This window comes from Lampris incognitus, chromosome 16 (genome assembly GCF_029633865.1).
Source record: "Lampris incognitus isolate fLamInc1 chromosome 16, fLamInc1.hap2, whole genome shotgun sequence".
In the NCBI taxonomy this organism is placed as follows: Eukaryota; Metazoa; Chordata; class Actinopteri; order Lampriformes; family Lampridae; genus Lampris; species Lampris incognitus.
This window is the reverse complement of record NC_079226.1, coordinates 37831210-37850644: the sequence shown is the minus strand read 5'-3', so window position 1 is coordinate 37850644 and position 19435 is coordinate 37831210. Positions and strand designations below refer to the sequence as shown.

Here is a 19435-nt window from a genome sequence, read left to right as displayed (position 1 = left end):
ATTCCTGTACTGTATATGTCAACTCAGCAGCCCGAGTTGGAGGGGTAGCTGAGGTGTGTATGGGGGGTAGGGAGGTGGTTTGATGATGTCACTCTCTAAGATAGTCACGTGTTCAACATTCACATAAATGTGTTGGAAAGAAAAATGGGTTTGCTAAAATGATGCGTAGCCTCACCAGAGCAAAGCTGCACAAGTCTAAAGACCATGTACTGTGTGTTGCGGAGTAATAATAATAAAAATATGAACTTGGATTATGCCTCGTAGTCAACCACTCAGAACAAACAGCATGATCATCGTCTTTCTCAGCATCACGGCATATGCTTTGGTGTCAGGTAACATCTGCTCATTTATTTAGGTTTTCAAGCCGTTTCATCACCACTTAAACTTCACTTCTTCAGATTAATAGGTATCAACGACCTTTAGAGATACTTACAGTCAGGCTGATAAAGTTTTCCTGACATTCAAATAAAATGTGTTGTTTTACAATTAAAAGAGCCAAGATGGCTTGTGATGCCATGTAAACGTTATGCTGTGAAATGTCTCTTCAGTGCCACTATATTCTTCTATTAGGAGAGCTGCGAGGGTAAAGCATGTGACCGTAACGTGCTGAACATGGATCACATACACAACCTGTTGATTTCTGCTCCACAGGTTCCTCTCTGAGGGACCAAGTTCACCAGACTCCAGCTGACATGGTCCTGGACAACAACACAGCACAAACACCCACCATCACCTGTCGACACACTATTCAGAGCTACAATCAAATTCTTTGGTACAAACAACTGAAGAATGGAACGATGCAATACCTGGGATACATGGATGGAGACAGTGCAAATCCCAAACCTGGAGTCTCTGTTAGACTGGAAGGGAGTGCAAATAAAGACCAAAACTGTTCACTAATAATTGAAGACATCAGGCTGGACAGCAGTGGGGTTTATTTCTGTGCTGCTAGTCTACACAGTGCTCTGCAACACTGTTCTGCAATACAAAAACCTGCTCTGTACATTCTCACATCTCTGGATTGTAGCAAACGACCCCTCACACCTGCATTAAGATGTTATCACCAATAATCCTCTTCCTTCTCATTCGCTGCCAACACACAACTGGTAACGTCTTTCACAGACAGCTGAAGTTTATGGTTCATGGTTCTTCGGGGCATTCCCATTTCTAACTTCTATAAATAAAACAATATCACTACTTGCTTTTAGTCACGTATTTTCTCAAAAAAATCTGACACAATCATGTGTGTAAATTAAATAACTGTTAAGCAGTTTGAGTGGCTGTTGCAGCTTGAAAAGTGCTATACAAAATGCAACTTGATTGATTAAGATGGCAGGTTCCCTTTCTGCATCACAGCAACACTTCCAGTTTATAGTCATCAACCACAGCATCATTATATCTGTCATAGGACCACATTATTCTTCATCACTGTTGTTTGAGAGGTAAACAATTCTCATATCTGAATACAATAACAGGCTGTCATTCACCCAGTTCTGCTGGTACCTCTGTCTTATAGCAACAACACATTTCATGCCAAAGTGCAACACATAGAAACATGAAAAGTTGTGAAAAATGACAAGGACTCCAGCACAACATGTCTGCATGCAGCTCCTCATCATGACTTTTCTTTGGGAAGTTATTGGATATTTGTCAACCGTTGCTTGTTTGCACCAATGCATCTAGATTCAGAATCCACATACAGGATTCTTAATGGTGGTCTGGTTAACAACACTTCTATGGCATGACAAGAGCAGAGAAAAGCTTTCAGCAAGTTTCTGGTTTGGTTTTATAAGAGTCCTACAATTTTGTTTTGGGTTTTTTTTTCTTTCTTTTTTTTCTGGTTGTCATCTGGAGACTTTTTTGTTGTGTTGTCTAATTCTTCATGAAGTGTTATCACGATGATGTTGTTACATGGAAAAGCCTATGCTTAATGACAATGAAATCCCATCCGTTTATCTGTACTAACTAGTCGGATGTGTAGCTGAGGAGAAAATGGGCTTTAGGTGAGATGACGGTGATATGACGTCACTCTGTAAGATAGCCAGGTGTTCAAAATGCTGATAAACAGGATAGAGATTAAATGAGTTTACTAAAATATTCTGCATGCACCAGATTAAACCACGGCTCGACTTTCATAATGTTTCCATAGAAATGATGAGAGTGTGAACTTGGACCACTCAGAACAAACACCATGATCATCGTTTTATTCAGCTTAACTGCCTTTGCTTTGGTTCCAGGTACCGGTGTAATATAAGTTACATTTTCAAGTCAGTTTCTAATTATTTAACTGAACTTTTCTACATTCATATTAACTACAACCTTTAATATTCCAGCCAGGTTCAAGTTTTCCTTGGATATGCAACTAAAAATACATGAATAATTTGACATTCAAAGGAAACCAGAATCTTTGCATTTTCATTCACATTTTATCAGTCCGAGGGTAAAACATGTCACCATAATGTGCTGAACATGGATCACATACAGACCTGTTGATTTCTTCTGTTTTTGCAATACCTCGCAAGACTAAAAAGCCCTGCAGAGAGTGGTACGGTCGGCTGAGTGGACCACACTCCTCCCACTACACAACTTAAACAGCAGATGGTGCAGGACCAGGGCTAGACCAGGGCTAGAAGGATTATTATGCATCCCCATCATCCCAATAATGGACTGTTTTCAGCCGTTGCAATTTGGCAGATGCCTCCGTAGACACAAGGCCAAGACAGAGAGACTTAGAGGTTTCTTTACCAAAGCCATAAGGGCACTAAACACCAAATAACAGTAACATTAATAACTTATAATGTGTACACATTACTTATGACTGTCATTACTTTCACTCTGACACTTTCCTTCAGACAGACTTGCACTTTTGTAGATTATTTTTAACAGTTGTATATATATAGATATGTATCAGAGTATACCTTCTGTATACTCCCTGGATTTTTAACCTTTTAAAATTTCATTCGTATTTACTTGTTCTACTTCTTCCTGTTGCGCCGTTCAGTTTGCCAAAAAAGCATTTCACTGCTTATTGCACTTGTACGTGAAGTATGTGACAAATAAACATTTGAAGCTTTGAAAATCCACAGGTTCCCCTCTGAGTGATAAGTGGAACTTGTTGGTGATGTTCCCTCCCTTCTGTATTAGGGACTTGAATTATTCAGGATTGAAGCAATGACTCTCTCCAAGTCCTGGAGGATCCATCTGCACCCCAGCACTGATGTTGTTGTAACAGTCAGGTCATCAATGTAGGCTCTGATGAGGGCTGCCGGACTCAGAGGGGTTCTGCACTCTACCTCTTCTGACCTGACCAGCATGTCCATGCCTAGGGCAAAGAGGTTCACTGACATGATGCATCCAGTGATGAGCCTTTCTTCCAGCCAGCGCCACTCTGATGAGATTGCACCAAAGCCGACTCTCAGAAGGAAACTGTTGCAATCATCCAAAACGAGGTCCCTGAACTTGCCTGGGATATGGTATTGCTCCAGTGCATTTCCACCAACTTGTGGGGTATCAACATGAACGCATCGATGAGGTCCAGCCACAGCACTGCTAAGTCACCTTTCCCTTCTCTTGCCTCACTGACCAGCTGCATGACCACGCCTTTCAGGTTCAAAGCATCTGTGCGTCTTTGGTATCCCACCCTTCTGTACACAGGTGTTGATGTACTCGTTCTTCAGGAGGTAATCAGTCAGATGATGGGCAACAATATTGAAAAATACATTCCCCTCGACGCTGACCAGCGAGATGGTCCTGAACTGCTCGTTGTTCCTCAAGTTCTCCTCCTTGGGAATCCAGACACCTTCCATGAATCTCCACTGTTGGGCTACCTTCCCCCTCCTTCAGATAACCGTCAGGATGTTCCACAGCTGGTGCAGGAGCCTGGGACACCTCGTGTAAACTACGTAGGGCACTCCAGGGCACTCCGTGGCTGAACTGGCTCTGGCAGCCTTGAAGACCTCCTGGGTCAACAGTGATGAAGGACCTGAGGACGTTGATGCATCACTGTTGATGATGTATATATTCTACATTACCTCTCTCTCTGTGTGTGTAATGTCTGGATGGACATTATAATCCTATTATTTTTGTGTACGCTGTCCATTTGACACCTATTGCATGTCTTTCATTGAAGAATAATCCTTCGTCTTTTGCTCTTCCTGAGGTTTCTTCCATTTTTTATTCATGAGGCTTTTCTTATGGAGTTTTCCTCATCGGAGTCGAGGGTCTTATGATCGGGGCTTTTGTTCACTGCAGTGTTTACAAAGCCTGTTGGGACTACTTTGTGATTTTTAGACTACACAAAAACGTTTGACTTGACTTGACAATATGGCTGCAAGCAGAGCAAGTCCATCCATCCATCCATTATCCAAACCGCTTATCCCGCTCTCAGGGTCGCGGGATGCTGGAGCCTATCCCAGCAGTCATTGGGCAGCAGGCGGGGAGACACCCTGAACAGGCCCTCAGGCCAACACAGGGCCACACTGTGTGTGTGTATATATATATATATTACAAAATTATATACCACGACATGTGAAACAGAAGTGGGTATATAATGGCAGTATAGGATAAGCTTTATGAACATTATCAATGATGAAAGGCACTTTGATAATCTAATATAACTGTGGTCATTTTCATGTCAAAGCTAGTATAAACAGTAGGTTATAATTATTTAATTTTAAGACATTACAAGATGTAACGACACTACCATTATCTTAAATTCTGTTTTGTTTTTGTTGCGTTTTTTTTTTCTTTTCTTGACGAACAGAACGCTGGGACACTCCCACCACCTGTTCTACCAGCTAGAGTCTATGACACCTCTTCATATCACTGACTAGAGAAACAGTGTATGACTCTATAATAAGCCTGCTGCTCTCTGTCTTCCAGCACATGGACATTATCATCATCCAACATGGCCTCCTCAGCTTGTCAGTATTACTGCTCTGGAGTACAGGTAATGTACAGTATCACCACCTCTCTGTAGCAGAGATGGACACATCATCTAAAGAATAAGTCTTACATTTAAAAAAGGGTGATTTCATTGTTAATCTTATTTGCTTGTTTCTATTCTTTTTCATTTAAACTTTCTATTGTTTGCTGTTGTGTTATGTTCATTGTCAGACATGTGAAGAACCCACAGAGTCAAAGTTGTATGTGCAAATGTGTTTTGTCAATAAATCTGATTTTATCTCACTGAAAAAGAGTTCTGTAATGATTTTAAACCACAATTGTAACTTGAAACATTTATTTTTCCATGTGTAACATTTTCAATACAGGTTTTACTGATGGAGGAATTAGAGCACTAAAAGTCAATGGTGGAAATGGTTTTAAGCAAATGTCTTTGTGAATTGGAATAACTGTCTTGACTAACCTTTACTGCACATATAAACAGGTTTTATGGATGGGAGTGATGTCATCCAGACCTCTGTACTGTGGAGAAACAAGGGTGAATCTGCCACAATGAACTGCAGTCATACCAAGGATGCTACCTACAGCCTTATGTACTGGTACAGACAGCTTCCAGGGGAAGGAATGAAACAAATAGTCCTTACAACTCCAAGCGGTAAACCTGCGTATGAAAATGACTTCAGTCAGGAGAAATTCCCCACCACCAAGCCAGACGCTGACAGTGGAAGTGTGACGGTGAAGGAGTTGGAACCAGAGGATAAAGGCTTGTATTTCTGTGCTGTCAGCCAACACAGTGATGCAGACGTCCTCCATAGCTGAACAAAAACCCTCATATACTGTAGCATCTAACTGCTGCCAACTGCATGGCTGTATTCTCTCATCCACTGTAGGGGGCGTCTTCCTCTAATTCTCCCATCTACAGTTTGATTCACTCTGTGGACTCTGATCCATGTGTGTACAGGATCACACCACATCACAGACCTGTGGGACCCTCCCTCCACCTGTTGTACCAAATATAAAGCCACTGTGATAACTCCTCACATCACTGGGACCAACCTAACAGTCACATATGAGGCTCTGGTTTCCTTTGTGTTGTGGTGTTTACTTCTAAAGAACTAGCACACACAGCTGCTGAGACGAAGAATGAAGGAAATTCAACACACATTTCACCACCTAAAAGACTTTACTTTTACTATTTCACATCCCTACCAACATAACTGTCTAGACATTTTTTTAGGATTTTGGTTTTTCAATATTATCTGTGATCATCATAGCTGGACAATATGGCTGCCAACTAGGTCAGATCACATGTCACATGTTACTCTACAGGTAACTATTTCTGAGAACAATAAATATCATTATTACATGGCTTTGATGAATACTGGATTCTGATTGGTCAGTTAGAGCATTCTGCGGCCTGTTATTTCACAGACCGTTGCTATGGAGACAGTTCTAACAGACTAATGGACTATTTTTATTGGAAGCAATAAAATACTTTTTAAATCAATAAATTCGCTTCTAATTAAATATTTTGGTTAAATGATTGATGTCTTTAGTAAGTAGCTGTGTAATAACAGGGTAATGTATAGTGAGCAGGTCATTATTGTGAAATAATGTCACAATAATGACCTGCTGGCTGTACATTATGCCTTACATATATGTGAAATGGCAGGTCAGTGACTGCAGGGACTGTTGGGCCAAATGTACTTCACAACTGATTTTAAGTGTCAGAAGTTTCACTGAGAAATAAAGGTTATTCCACACTTCACCAGGTTTTTCAGTTTTTAGTTGGTGTGAAATGCCAATTAAAAACTTTTGTCCGTCTGAAAACCGCTAAAATCATTAGCAACTGGTGGTGCATGCTTTCATAACCACCCATGAGGTGGTTTTAGTTCACAACAGACATGTGACGTAAAAAAATTTAGACACACCCACAACTTCAAGTATTGTCTGTTGTGATACACAGCACCACAAATCATATGTGTAAACCATCTATAGAGTGAAGGGTCCTCAACTAGACACAGCCATGATCCATGATGTTTTCCTAACCGTCTCTTTTTCATTGCTTTCTATTAAAGGTAAGATGCAGCCTGCCATATGGGCTGAATAAGGACTTTTATTTATTTATTTTGTTTGTCTATTTGTTTGTTTATCTATTTATTCATATATAATTTCATGCACATTGCAGATTGTATAGATTCTGACACTGATGACAAAACCTGCCATCAGGTCTGGCAGCGGGTAGTGATCCACCAGTCACCCAGACCACGGTGTTGTGGAGAAATGTGAGCCAATCTGCCACAATCGACTGCAACCACACAAAGGGAACAGGCTATAATCAGATGTACTGGTACCAACACGTCCCCGGTGAAGGGATGAAGCTAATCGTGTTCACATCAACCAGCAGAGCCGACCACGACTTTGGAGACAACAGCCAAGAGAAATACTCTGCCACCAAGACTGCAGCTGAGAGGGGGACTTTTACTGTGAAGCACTTGGAGGCGGTGGACAGCGCCTTGTATTTCTGTGCCATCTATGAGCACAGTGGTACAGATGAACTGCAGGGCTTCATCAAAACCTGACAACGTCACATAGACCTCGACGCACCTCTCCGTTTGAGGACTGCAGGGAGAGCGCTCGGTCTGCTGCCCTTTCTTACTATTGTTCCTTATTGGTCCTTCTTTATTTGTGCGCAGGGTTTGAATCAACACACACCAATAAGTCACCAACATTATATAACCGTAAGCATGGTAACTTGTGTTTTGTTTTGTGCTTCTATTCATTTATAAACGTTATGATATTTGCATGTGGGCGTAAAGGATAAAAACACCTGCATCCATTTTAAAGGTGTCCAGTCGTGTTTTCGTGCTGCTGTGAAGCAACGATAAGAAAAGAGTCTGTGTCACTCTTAGTACACAACGAGTACGAGGGGGCAAATTACTATTAGTACTACTACTCTACTACTACTATTGCTACTACTGCAATTCCAACTGTTGCTACTTCCGCTGCTACTGCTACTACCGCAATAATCAGAATATATGTAATGATATGTGCCAACCGGGCCAGCAGGTGGCAGTATTGTTATAGCTTGTTTATTGTAGAGGGTTAATGTTCATGCGCAGAACGTTCTAGGATCAGAACGTGTGTCACCTGTCCCACGTGCTACTTAGATACGTCTCTAGGAGGCGCTCACTTATTTTTGAAACCCACAAAGCAGCACTGTACAGTCACATAACCTACAAACGGACTGGAAGATGAAGCAGAAATGTCCAGCTACGAAATGAAAGTTCAGTTTATTATACATCTGCATGTATGAGGTTATTCTTCTTATGACAAGAATCTTATCACAGCAGCTGGCTCATAACCATTGCCACTCTCTCACCATAACATATATGGGCCCCGATCTTCTTTTACTTATTTCTTTCCTTTTTTTTGTTTTGCCGCGCGCCATTCTTTAGAAAACTGTCGCAGCGACGGTGACGTCAGGGCATGCACAAACCACAGGGTGATTGGGGAGGGGGGGCACCTTATTCAATTTATTATTACGAGCAATTATGTATATCTCGTCACAATCAGAATCAGAGACACTTTATTTTTCGTTTCATTTCATGCACAGCGCACATAAGATGAAACGAAACATCGTTTCCTCCAGCCCACAACAGTGCAACACAAACACAACAACACATCCAAAACTACAAGAGCACACACATCCAGACCGGGCGACACGGGGACGCAGTGGGTAGCGCGTCAAACTCCAAGATTGCAACAACATCCTGAAACTGTGCAATAACACCTGTACATCTGGCATGTGGAGTGAATATGCTGACTCGGGTTAGTGCAAAACACACACTATTTATCTAGTGCAATATATATATATATATATATATATATATATATATATATATATATATATATATATATATATATATATATATATATATATATATATATATATATGCACGCACACACACACGCACACACACACACATATGTATTAGATAATTTTGCCATCTCAAAATCACTGGTATACTTGGGATGTACAAAGGTATTGGTTGTGCAACTATTGACTGGAGTCATAATATTCTTTATTTATATTTCCTTGTTTGGGGTATTGGACATAACTGATAATTGTGCGCCTTTTTGCATTGCTGCTGTCACAACTTTACTTTATTCACATTCCTAAATTCAACACATTACCTGTTTATATAAGGAGGTTGTCTGGTCCAGTTATTTCGTTCTGATTAATAAGTTGAGTTCATTAAGCATAATTTTGCTGGGTATAGTTAACTCTTATTCAGAGTAGTATTTGTATATGAACCCGTAGCCCCACCTACCTAGTTTATTCCCTTTCACGGCGACTATAGACACAGAGTAGGGGGTGGGAACTACATTTGGTTTTTTGTTTGTTAGTTTTTTTTGACGAGCAGAACGCTGGGACACTCCCACCACCTGTTCTACCAGCTAGAGTCTATGACACCTCTTCATATCACTGACTAGAGAAACAGTGTATGACTCTATAATAAGCCTGCTGCTCTCTGTCTTCCAGCACATGGACATTATCATCATCCAACATGGCCTCCTCAGCTTGTCAGTATTACTGCTCTGGAGTACAGGTAATGTACAGTATCATCACCTCTCTGTAGCAGAGATGGACACATCATCTAAAGAATAAGTCTTACATTTAAAAAAGGGTGATTTCATTGTTAATATTATTTGCTTGTTTCTATTCTTTTTCATTTAAACTTTCTATTGTTTGCGGTTGTGTTACGTTCATTGTCACACATGTGAAGAACCCAGAGTCAAAGTTGTATGTACAGATGTGTTTTGTCAATAAATCTGATTTTATCTCACTGAAAAAAAGTTATGTAATGATTTTAAACCACAATTGTAACTTGAAACAATTTTTCCATGTGTAACATTTTCAATACAGGTTTTACTGATGGAGGAATTAGAACACTAAAAGTCAAAGGTGGAAATGGTTTTAAGCAAATGCCTTTGTGAATTGGAATAACTGTCTTGACTAACCTTTACTGCACATATAAACAGGTTTTATGGATGGGAGTGATGTCATCCAGACCTCTGTACTGTGGAGAAACAAGGGTGAATCTGCCACAATGAACTGCAGTCATACCAAGGGTGCTACCTACAACCTAATGTACTGGTACAGACAGCTTCCAGGGGAAGGAATGAAACAAATAGTCCTTACAACTGCAAGTGGTAATCCTGCGTATGAAAATGACTTCAGTCAGGAGAAATTCCCCACCACCAAGCCAGACGCTCACAGTGGAAGTGTGACGGTGAAGGAGTTGGAACCAGAGGATAAAGGCTTGTATTTCTGTGCTGTCAGCCAACACAGTGATGCAGACGTCCTCCATAGCTGAACAAAAACCCTCATATACTGTAGCATCTAACTGCTGCCAACTGCATGGCTGTATTCTCTCATCCACTGTAGGGGGCGTCTTCCTCTAATTCTCCCATCTACAGTTTGATTCACTCTGTGGACTCTGATCCATGTGTGTACAGGATCACACCACATCACAGACCTGTGGGATCCTCCCTCCACCTGTTGTACCAAATATAAAGCCACTGTGATAACTCCTCGCATCACTGTGACCAACCTAACAGTCACATATGAGGCTCTGGTTTCCTTTGTGTTGTGGTGTTTACTTCTAAAGAACTAGCACACACAGCTGCTGAGACGAAGAATGAAGGAAATGCAACACACATTTCACCACCTAAAAGACTTTACTTTTACTATTTCACATCCCTACCAACATAACTGTCTCAACATTTTTTTAGGATTTTGGTTTTTCAGTATTATCTGTGATCATCATAGATGGACAAGAAGGCTGCCAACTAGGTCAGATCACATGTCACATGTTACTCTACAGGTAACTATTTCTGAGAACATTAAATATCATTATTACATGGCTTTGTTGAATACTGGATTCTGATTGGTCAGTTACGGCATTCTGCGGTCTGTTATTTCACAGACCGTTGCTATGGAGACAGGTGTAACAGACTACCGGACTATTTTTAGCAGAAGCAATAAAATATTTTTAAATCAATAAAATCACTTTTAGTTCAACATGTTGGTCAAATTATTGATGTCTTTAGTAAGTAGCTGTGTAATAACAGGATAATGTACAGTCAGCAGGTCATTACTGTGAAATAATGTCACAATAATGACCTGCTGGCTGTACATTATGCCTTACATATATGTGAAATGGCAGGTCAGTGACTGCAGGGACTGTTGGGCCAAATGTACTTCACAACTGATTTTAAGTGTCAGAAGTTTCACTGAGGAATAAAGGTTATTCCACACTTCACCAGGTTTTTCAGTTTTTAGTTGGTGTTAAATGTCTGCACCCACGGCAGGACGGACTACAGACTGATGTGATGGTACCAGCAGTCAGCTGGACATACCGCTCTGAGACTCATTGGACATGTGAACTACAAAGATGTCACCATGGAAACACGGTTTGAGAAGCAGTTCAGAACCATCGGGGATCTGAGTGGGGCAGGAGTGAAGAACGGCTCTCTTCTAGCCGACCTGACGGGACCTGAACACAACGCAGTCTATTACTGTGCAGCCAGCGATGCACGCTGACCAAGATGCAGCTCTGCTCTTTACAAAACCACCTGCACTGGTCTGGATTAAGACCTGCACCAGAGTCTTCCTACAAACCTGCAACAATAAAGTGGCTTTCTTTCTTTCTTCTAATTGTCTATTGTGGAACTAAAGGATAAATTAATACTGTACTGCCATTCATGTAGTATTTTAATCCACATATACGTGTCTGTTGGTCACCAGCCAGGTTATGTGGATACCAGACCAATTAAACATTATATGTAACACAAGAAAGACTTTAAATACTATCTACCATTACCACCAGTAGCTTTATAAGACCATGTCACATTCAGAAAACACAGGACTCTTCATTACAGTCCACTTGACAATACTCTACGAGAGCTACGGCAAGTTTTCAGCAAATGTACCGTTTGTTGTTTAAGTGAGGGGACTTTTGGTTGTCTTACAAAATGAAACGTGGACCTCAAATCTTTGTTGTTGTGTAATCCTCCATTAAATTCTATCACTATGATGCTGTTCCATGACGTAGCCTAAGCCTAACGACAATAACATCCATTCCTGTACTGTATATGTCAACTCAGCAGCCCGAGTTGGAGGGGTAGCTGAGGTGTATATGGGGGTAGGAAGGTGGTTTGATGACGTCACTCTCTAAGATAGTCACGTGTTCAACATTCACATAAATGTGTTGGAGAGAAAAATGGGTTTGCTAAAATGATGCGTAGCCTCACCAGAGCAAAGCTGCACCAGTCTAAAGACCATGTACTGTGTGTTGCGGAGTAATAATAATAATAATATGAACTTGGATTATGCCTCGTAGTCAACCACTCAGAACACACAGCATGATCATCGTTTTTCTCAGCATCACGGCATATGCTTTGGTGTCAGGTAACATCTGCTCATTTATTTAGGTTTTCAAGCCGTTTCATCACCACTTAAACTTCACTTCTTCAGATTAATAGGTATCAACCACCTTTAGAGATACTTACAGTCAGGCTGATACCCCTGACATTCACATAAAATGTGTTGTTTTACAATCAAATGAGCCAAGATGGCTTGTAATGCCATGTAAACGTTATGCTGTGAAATGTCTCTTCAGTGCCACTATATTCTTCTATTAGGAGAGCTGCGAGGGTAAAGCATGTGACCGTAACGTGCTGAACATGGATCACATACACAACCTGTTGATTTCTGCTCCACAGGTTCCTCTCTGAGGGACCAAGTTCACCAGACTCCAGCTGACATGGTCCTGGACAACAACACAGCACAAACACCCACCATCATCTGTCGACACACTATTGAGAGCTACAATCTAATTTTTTGGTACAAACAACTGAAGAATGGAACGATGCAATACCTGGGATACATGAATGGAGACAGTGCATATCCCGAACGTGGACTCAATGTTCAACTGCAAGGGAATGCAAATAAAGACCAAAACTGTTCACTAATAATTCAACACGTCAGGCTGGACAGCAGTGGGGTTTATTTCTGTGCTGCTAGTCTACACAGTGCTCTGCAACACTGTTCTGCAATACAAAAACCTGCTCCGTACATTCTCACATCTCTGGATTGTAGCAAACGACGCCTCACACCTGCATTAAGATGTTATCACCAATAATCCTCTTCCTTCTCATTCGCTGCCAACACACAACTGGTAACGTCTTTCACAGACAGGTGAAGTTTATGTTTCATGGTTCTTCGGGGCATTCCCATTTCTAACTTCTATAAATAAAACAATAACACTACTTGCATTTAGTCATGTATTTTCTCAAAAAATCTGACACAATCATGCGTGTCAATTAAATAACTGTTAAGCATCTGTCTTATAGCAATAATACATTTCATGCCAAAGTGCAACACATGGAAACATGAAAAGTTGTGAAAAATGACAAGAACTCCAGCACAACATGTCTGCATGCAGCTCCTCATCATGACTTTTCTTTGGGAAGTTATTGGATATTTGTCAACCATTGCTTGTTTGCACCAATGCATCTAGATTCAGAATCCACATACAGGATTCTTAATGGTGGTCTGGTTAACAACACTTCTATGGCATGACAAGCGCAGAGAAAAGCCTTCAGCAAGTTTCTGTTTTGGTTTTATAAGAGTCCTACTGTTTTGTTTTGGGTTTTTTTTTACCTTTTTTTCTGGTTGTAATCTGGAAACTTTTTTGTTGAGTAGTCTAATTCTTCATGAAGTGTTATCACGATGATGATGTTACATGGAAAAGCCTATGCTTAATGACAATGAAATCCCATCCGTTTATCTGTACTAACTAGTCGGATGTGTAGCTGAGGAGAAAATGGGCTTTAGGTGAGATGACGGTGATAAGACGTCACTCCGTAAGATAGCCAGATGTTCAAAATGCTGATAAACAGGATAGAGATTAAATGAGTTTACTAAAATATTCTGCATACACCAGATTAAACCACGGCTCGACTTTCATGTTTCCATAGAAATGATGAGAGTGTGAACTTGGACCACTCAGAACAAACACCATGATCATCGTTTTATTCAGCTTAACTGCCTTTGCTTTGGTTCCAGGTACCGGTGTAATATAATTTACATTTTCAAGCCAGTTTCTAATTAACTGCACCGAACTTTTCTACATTCCCATTAACTACAACCTTTAATATTCAAGTCAGGCTCCAGTTTTCCTTGGACATGCAACTAAAAATACATGAATAATTTGACATTCAAAGAAAACCAGAATATTTTTTAATGCCATTCCCTATCTAGCTGCAAGAAATCTTATAAGGTTCTCAGTGACTTGGTGTTTGACTTTGTGGAAATCAGAAGAACCAGAGGAGGCCGAAGATAAAAACCCTCTGACAGTTGCAGCCTACTGCGGATGTGGAGTCATCTAGTTTGGTTAACATGTTTAGTCAGGGAGTTTCTCATAGTATAAACTGACAGCTTGGTGTATAACATGGAGGCCGTCTCCCTACCCTGCTGTATTGCTCCCAAGCTCTCCTCTCCTAAATATGTGAAGCACAATAATCACAATGAAGTTAATGAGACATGTAAGAGTGAAGAGTATTAACTTATTGGGGGAGATTTTAACTGTACTGAGGACAGCATGTTAGACTGGACCAGCCTCAGGCTGCCTCTCCCAGTCATCTGGTTCATCTTATTGAGGCTCCTGAATTGTGTGATGGATGGAGAGGTTTTCATAACAAACAGAGACAATACACCGGGACACATGTTAAGGATAACTTGATGTCTAGGGCCAGGCCTGATCGTTTCCATTGTTTTAAACATCAGTTTAATGTATTCAAAAGTTGTGTTATCAGCCCTGCTGGTTTTTCTGATCCCTCACTAGTAATGGTTTCTGTCTTTATAAAATTTGTAAAACCCAATAGTGTTTATTGGCATTTTAGCACGGCCCTACTTGAGGATAAAAACTTCCAAGGACAAGTTTGTTTTTGGTCAAAACCAGCAAGGTAAAAAATCTGATTTTGTGTCTGTGCAACAGTGGTGGGATATTGGAAAAGTCCAAATAACACAACTGTGTCAACACTACACTCTGTATGTCACACAAACCTTAATGAGTTCAGTGATTACTCTAGAGTCTGAAGTAGAGGACCTCCAAGACTTAGCTGAGGCCACAGGAAACCAGCACCATACTGAAGCACTCGCAGTGAAAGGGTCTCGTTTAAACACCCTGCTGGGTGTTTCAGCTCAGGGGGCTTTGGTCAGGTCCCGCTTTCCCATGTAGCGCAGATGGATGACCCATCACACTTTTTCTTTGGCCTGGAGCATAAGAATGGACAGAAGAGGTTCACTCACAGATTAAACAGACAGAAAGCGGGAATCCTGGGGTGGGTTTTAATACAAAATTAAATGCATTAATTCTGTGTAGCCTAGCAATCCAAATGCATTCATGTACATATTCCTTGATCAATCTATGAAATTAAAAGTTGTGTGTAAACTGCGTGGTAGAAAGAAATGTCATGTCCTTTCAAACTCAATGAAATTGTTAATGTTACTTTGATTGCTCGTCACCATTTTGTTGGAGGCTTTCGGCAACCTCCATAATGTTCCTTCCTTTGCACAGGTGCAGGGATAGCAGCTATGGGATTCGGATTATCAGGTGTAGGCTGTCCATTCACAAAATGCTAAAATATAACAGTTGATAGTTAAGAGCATGCATACCTTCGCAACCAACGTTACCAGCTAGTTTCTTTTATGTGCTAAATTTGCTACGATACTTCTCCTTTCTCTGAACTAGCTAGCTAGCAGAACTATCGGCGTCTGTATAAGAGACTAGGGTTGTCGGATGTAACGTTAGCTAGCAACTTCTCTACATTTGAAAACATGTTGCTGATTGAGATGATGGAAGAGTTTGGGGCACTGCGATGATTACATAACTCATAACATACAAAGTTAGGTATAAGGTTTGGTGGAACCGGACTAAAATGCAAGGAGCATTGTTAGTACTAGATAGCTAACTTAGCTAGCAAGGCTAGCTAACGTTAGCAAGCTTACCTTGGAGAAAACAAATGTGTTTTTGTTTATCCACGATGGATTCAGCTGTGAGTGAGGCCGTCCACACTGTTTGATCCACATTGGACATGTTTCCTCTTGTGTTTTAGGCTTAGGAAAAGCCCAAAATACGACCTCATCCTCCAAACTTTCAGGATATCTGCTGTCTGATTTGCAGGTACCGTAAGCGCATCACTTCGGCATTTCCTCGATAGCTTGCCAGGCCTCCCCTGCTTAGTAACGGTTACTAACGTAGCATTGGACAGTGGCTGTTCTAGGGCGGGGCTTAGCGAAGGGTCAATTGGCCAGCTATAAACTGGGGAGAAAAAAGGGGGAAAAGTGGAAGGGACAAAAAACAATTACAATTCCTACAAAAAGAAAAGAACTGGGCATGTGAAAAAACAACAATTCTCTTCCAGTAACTCCAGAGCAATATGGAAAAAAACTTAAAGAAATTACAGATTATAAAAAACGCCCCTGCTCCCCTCCAGATAATGTCCATAACATCCTAAATAAATTAAATTAAATAAGTTTTATGCAAGGTTTGAAAAACCTATTCAACCAGCCATCCCCCCTATTACTACTTCAATGTCAACCTTCTGCATCCAGGAGGATGAGGTGACAGCAACATTCAAAAAGCTGAACATTAGGAAAGCAGCAGGGCCAGACGGCATCAGTGCTGCTTTGTCGAGCCACTGTGCAGCACAATTGGCCGCAATATTTTCCACCATATTTAACACCTCTCTAAGTCAATGTACAGTCCCACATTGCTTCAAACTCTCTACCATCATTCCTGTGCAAAAGCCTCCAAGATCACCTGCCTCAATGACTTCAGACCGGTTGCCCTAACATCTGTGCCCATGGAAGCATTTGAGCGCATCATTTTGTCACACTTAAAATCTTGCACCTCCCCAACGATGGACCCATATCAATTCACCTATCAAGCCAACCGGTCTGTTGAGGATGCAATTAGCATAGCCCTGCACCATGCCCTGCAACACCTGGAATCACCAAACACCTACGCACGCATCCTGTTCATAGACTTTAGTTCCGCCTTCAACTCCACCAACCCACTCAAACTCTTTACATACACTTGGATAGGAACATTGATCCAGCCATATGCCACTGGATTCGGAGCTTCCTGTGGAACAGGCTACAGAGGGTGAAGGTTAATAACCTAACCTCACACCCTCTTACCCTCAGTACCGGTGCTCCTCAGGGCTCTGTTCTCTCCCCCTGGCTCTGCTCACTTTACACCACCCACCTCACATCCACGGATAGCGCTGTGAAAATAATAAAATACGCAGACAACAGAACCATTGTAGGCCTCATCTCCATTTATCAAAGAGTACGCTAAAGGCGTGTAAAAAAGTCTCCAACATGAAGGAGCTTTAGATTGATGTTATAAAAGAATGCGGGTGTATTTTTAAAGACTTTTCCTCAAACAAGCTTTAGTAAAAATTACACACCTTTTTCATGGAATTGCAGAAAGTCAAACTGTCCCTCAACCTCCTCCAACTTCATGTACTTCTGCTGTTGGCTGTTCTTCACCTGGACCAGCATTTTTACTGGGACGTGCAAGAAAGAAAGGGGGAAAAAATAAAAAAATACAAATATAAAATAAAAAGTGGACAACTACAGACAAGTGTAACGCGTGTGCGTGATGGCACGCAGTAGTTGCGGTCACGTTGACTTTGAACCGCCATGAAAGAAACATACAGCGCGACCCCTCAGCTCCAGCAAAACCAAGAGTTATACAGTAAAAACACAGCTTTGCTTCTCCACAGCCATAAGCTTGATGGCAACTGTTGTTACATCGTCACTGATGAAGCTGGAGACGGTTTTACTAGCTAATGGCTAGCTAGTGTAACCGGTTATTTTCTTGCCTGGTGCGGGATTCGATACAAGGCGACATCAATAACCGCTCGACTAGCTACCATACAGTGCTAGCTAGCTAATCAGCTGTACAAATTTGTTGTACAGTTCTGGCAACAAACAGCTTTGTAAAGCAAATATTATCCGTAGGTGTTTTATTGAACACGCCATCGTTTTATAATTGTTTCAGTAAGTTTAACGTAATTGCGCTTTCCCTGTAGAACTGCATGGAGGAGGAGAATGGAGCCGACTTGTCTCCTCGTCTCCGACCGAACAGGTGAAATACGTGGGAGCTGAATTACATCTCTGCGGAGTTGGAATAACAGCGGATAACGCTGATGTGATCAACTCTGCCACATAAACACCCAACACCTTTTAAATCACCACGTGTTACATTAATACTTGACCGCTGAGGAAAGAGCAACCGCAGCCAGCTTTAACTTCTCAAAGGGATTCCTACCGTCTGAGGTTACACAGTGCAGGTACACAACTTGCCACTAGGGGCCTTTATTACGCCGTTATAGCAAGTGCTATGAAAGCTGAATATATATAGTAGACATAAAAATAATAAAATATGGAACGCTTCACGGATTTGCGTGCCATCCTTGCGCAGGGGCCATGCTAATCTTCTCTGTGTCGTTCCAATTTTAGTATGTGTATTGCCGGAGCAACACATATTTGATGTGAGTCTGGGCGCTATATAAAGCCCGCTAAATCCAAAGGAATCCCCGTGAGGTTGTCAATCTTTTCAAGTATGTACAAAACACAACACAGTCAACACAAGACGTAGCAAATGGGATTTGGATTGGTTTAAAATGTTTATAATGATTTTAAACGTATTTGTTTTAACACTTTTTCTATGCGAGAAAGCCGCGAAGAATTCTGGGAGTTATTGCGTCAGTCAGCCAGGACTGGTGTAGCGGTGAGGAGACACGGCGATGGATAAACCCGCTCCCACGAGGAACAGCAGGCAGACCATGTAGAATCTCACACCACAGAAATGACAGAGGACTGCGAGCATTAATAATAATAATAATAATAATAATAATAATAATAATAATAATAATAATAAAATACACGTATATAGCGCTTTTCTAACACTCGAAGTCGCTTTAAAAATGATGATGGCCCAAAGAGGGATAGCGTCCACTGCCGAGGGGAAACAAAATAAAAACATCCAGCTGGAGTTGAGGGACGGAGCCAGATGTGCGAGCTAGCGTGCAGAGCCAGGAGGCCAGAGGTCACGTAAAGCTAACGTTAGCCGAGCGCTAGTTAGCCAGTTAGCTAGTTAGGCGGCTAGCACGGAGGGCCGAGAAAACGGAGACAGAGAGGGGAAAGACAAGATGGTGTGAGAAGCGGAAACCACACACGACGCCGGCAGTACTCTCCGATTTAAACAACAAACAGACACACAAATAGCGAGGAAGACAAAAAACACACACACACAACAGCAAATCCAGCCGACAACAGACGTGCAGCGGCAAAGTGCGTCTGCTCATGCCGCCATCTTGGGCGGATGGTGCATGAGCATTAGTCGACGTATCCCCGGTCCGTCATAAATCGTTGCGATCGTAATCTGAC

General features: G+C 41.4%; 1 long non-coding RNA gene and 1 other non-coding gene across 2 annotated transcripts; both read right to left on the bottom strand.

Moving 5' to 3' along the window:
- Nucleotides 1-13115: 13115 nt before the first annotated feature.
- Nucleotides 13116-16294, bottom strand: LOC130126809 (uncharacterized). The gene is made up of 4 exons (XR_008811735.1): nt 15983-16294; nt 15500-15612; nt 15038-15247; nt 13116-13216 (listed from the first exon to the last, which is right to left on the bottom strand). It is a non-coding gene; the product is annotated as an uncharacterized LOC130126809 (long non-coding RNA).
- A 2128-nt stretch (nt 16295-18422) lies between these two features.
- Nucleotides 18423-18528, bottom strand: LOC130126925 (U6 spliceosomal RNA). Its single transcript, XR_008811774.1, has one exon. It is a non-coding gene; the product is annotated as a U6 spliceosomal RNA (small nuclear RNA).
- Nucleotides 18529-19435: the final 907 nt, after the last annotated feature.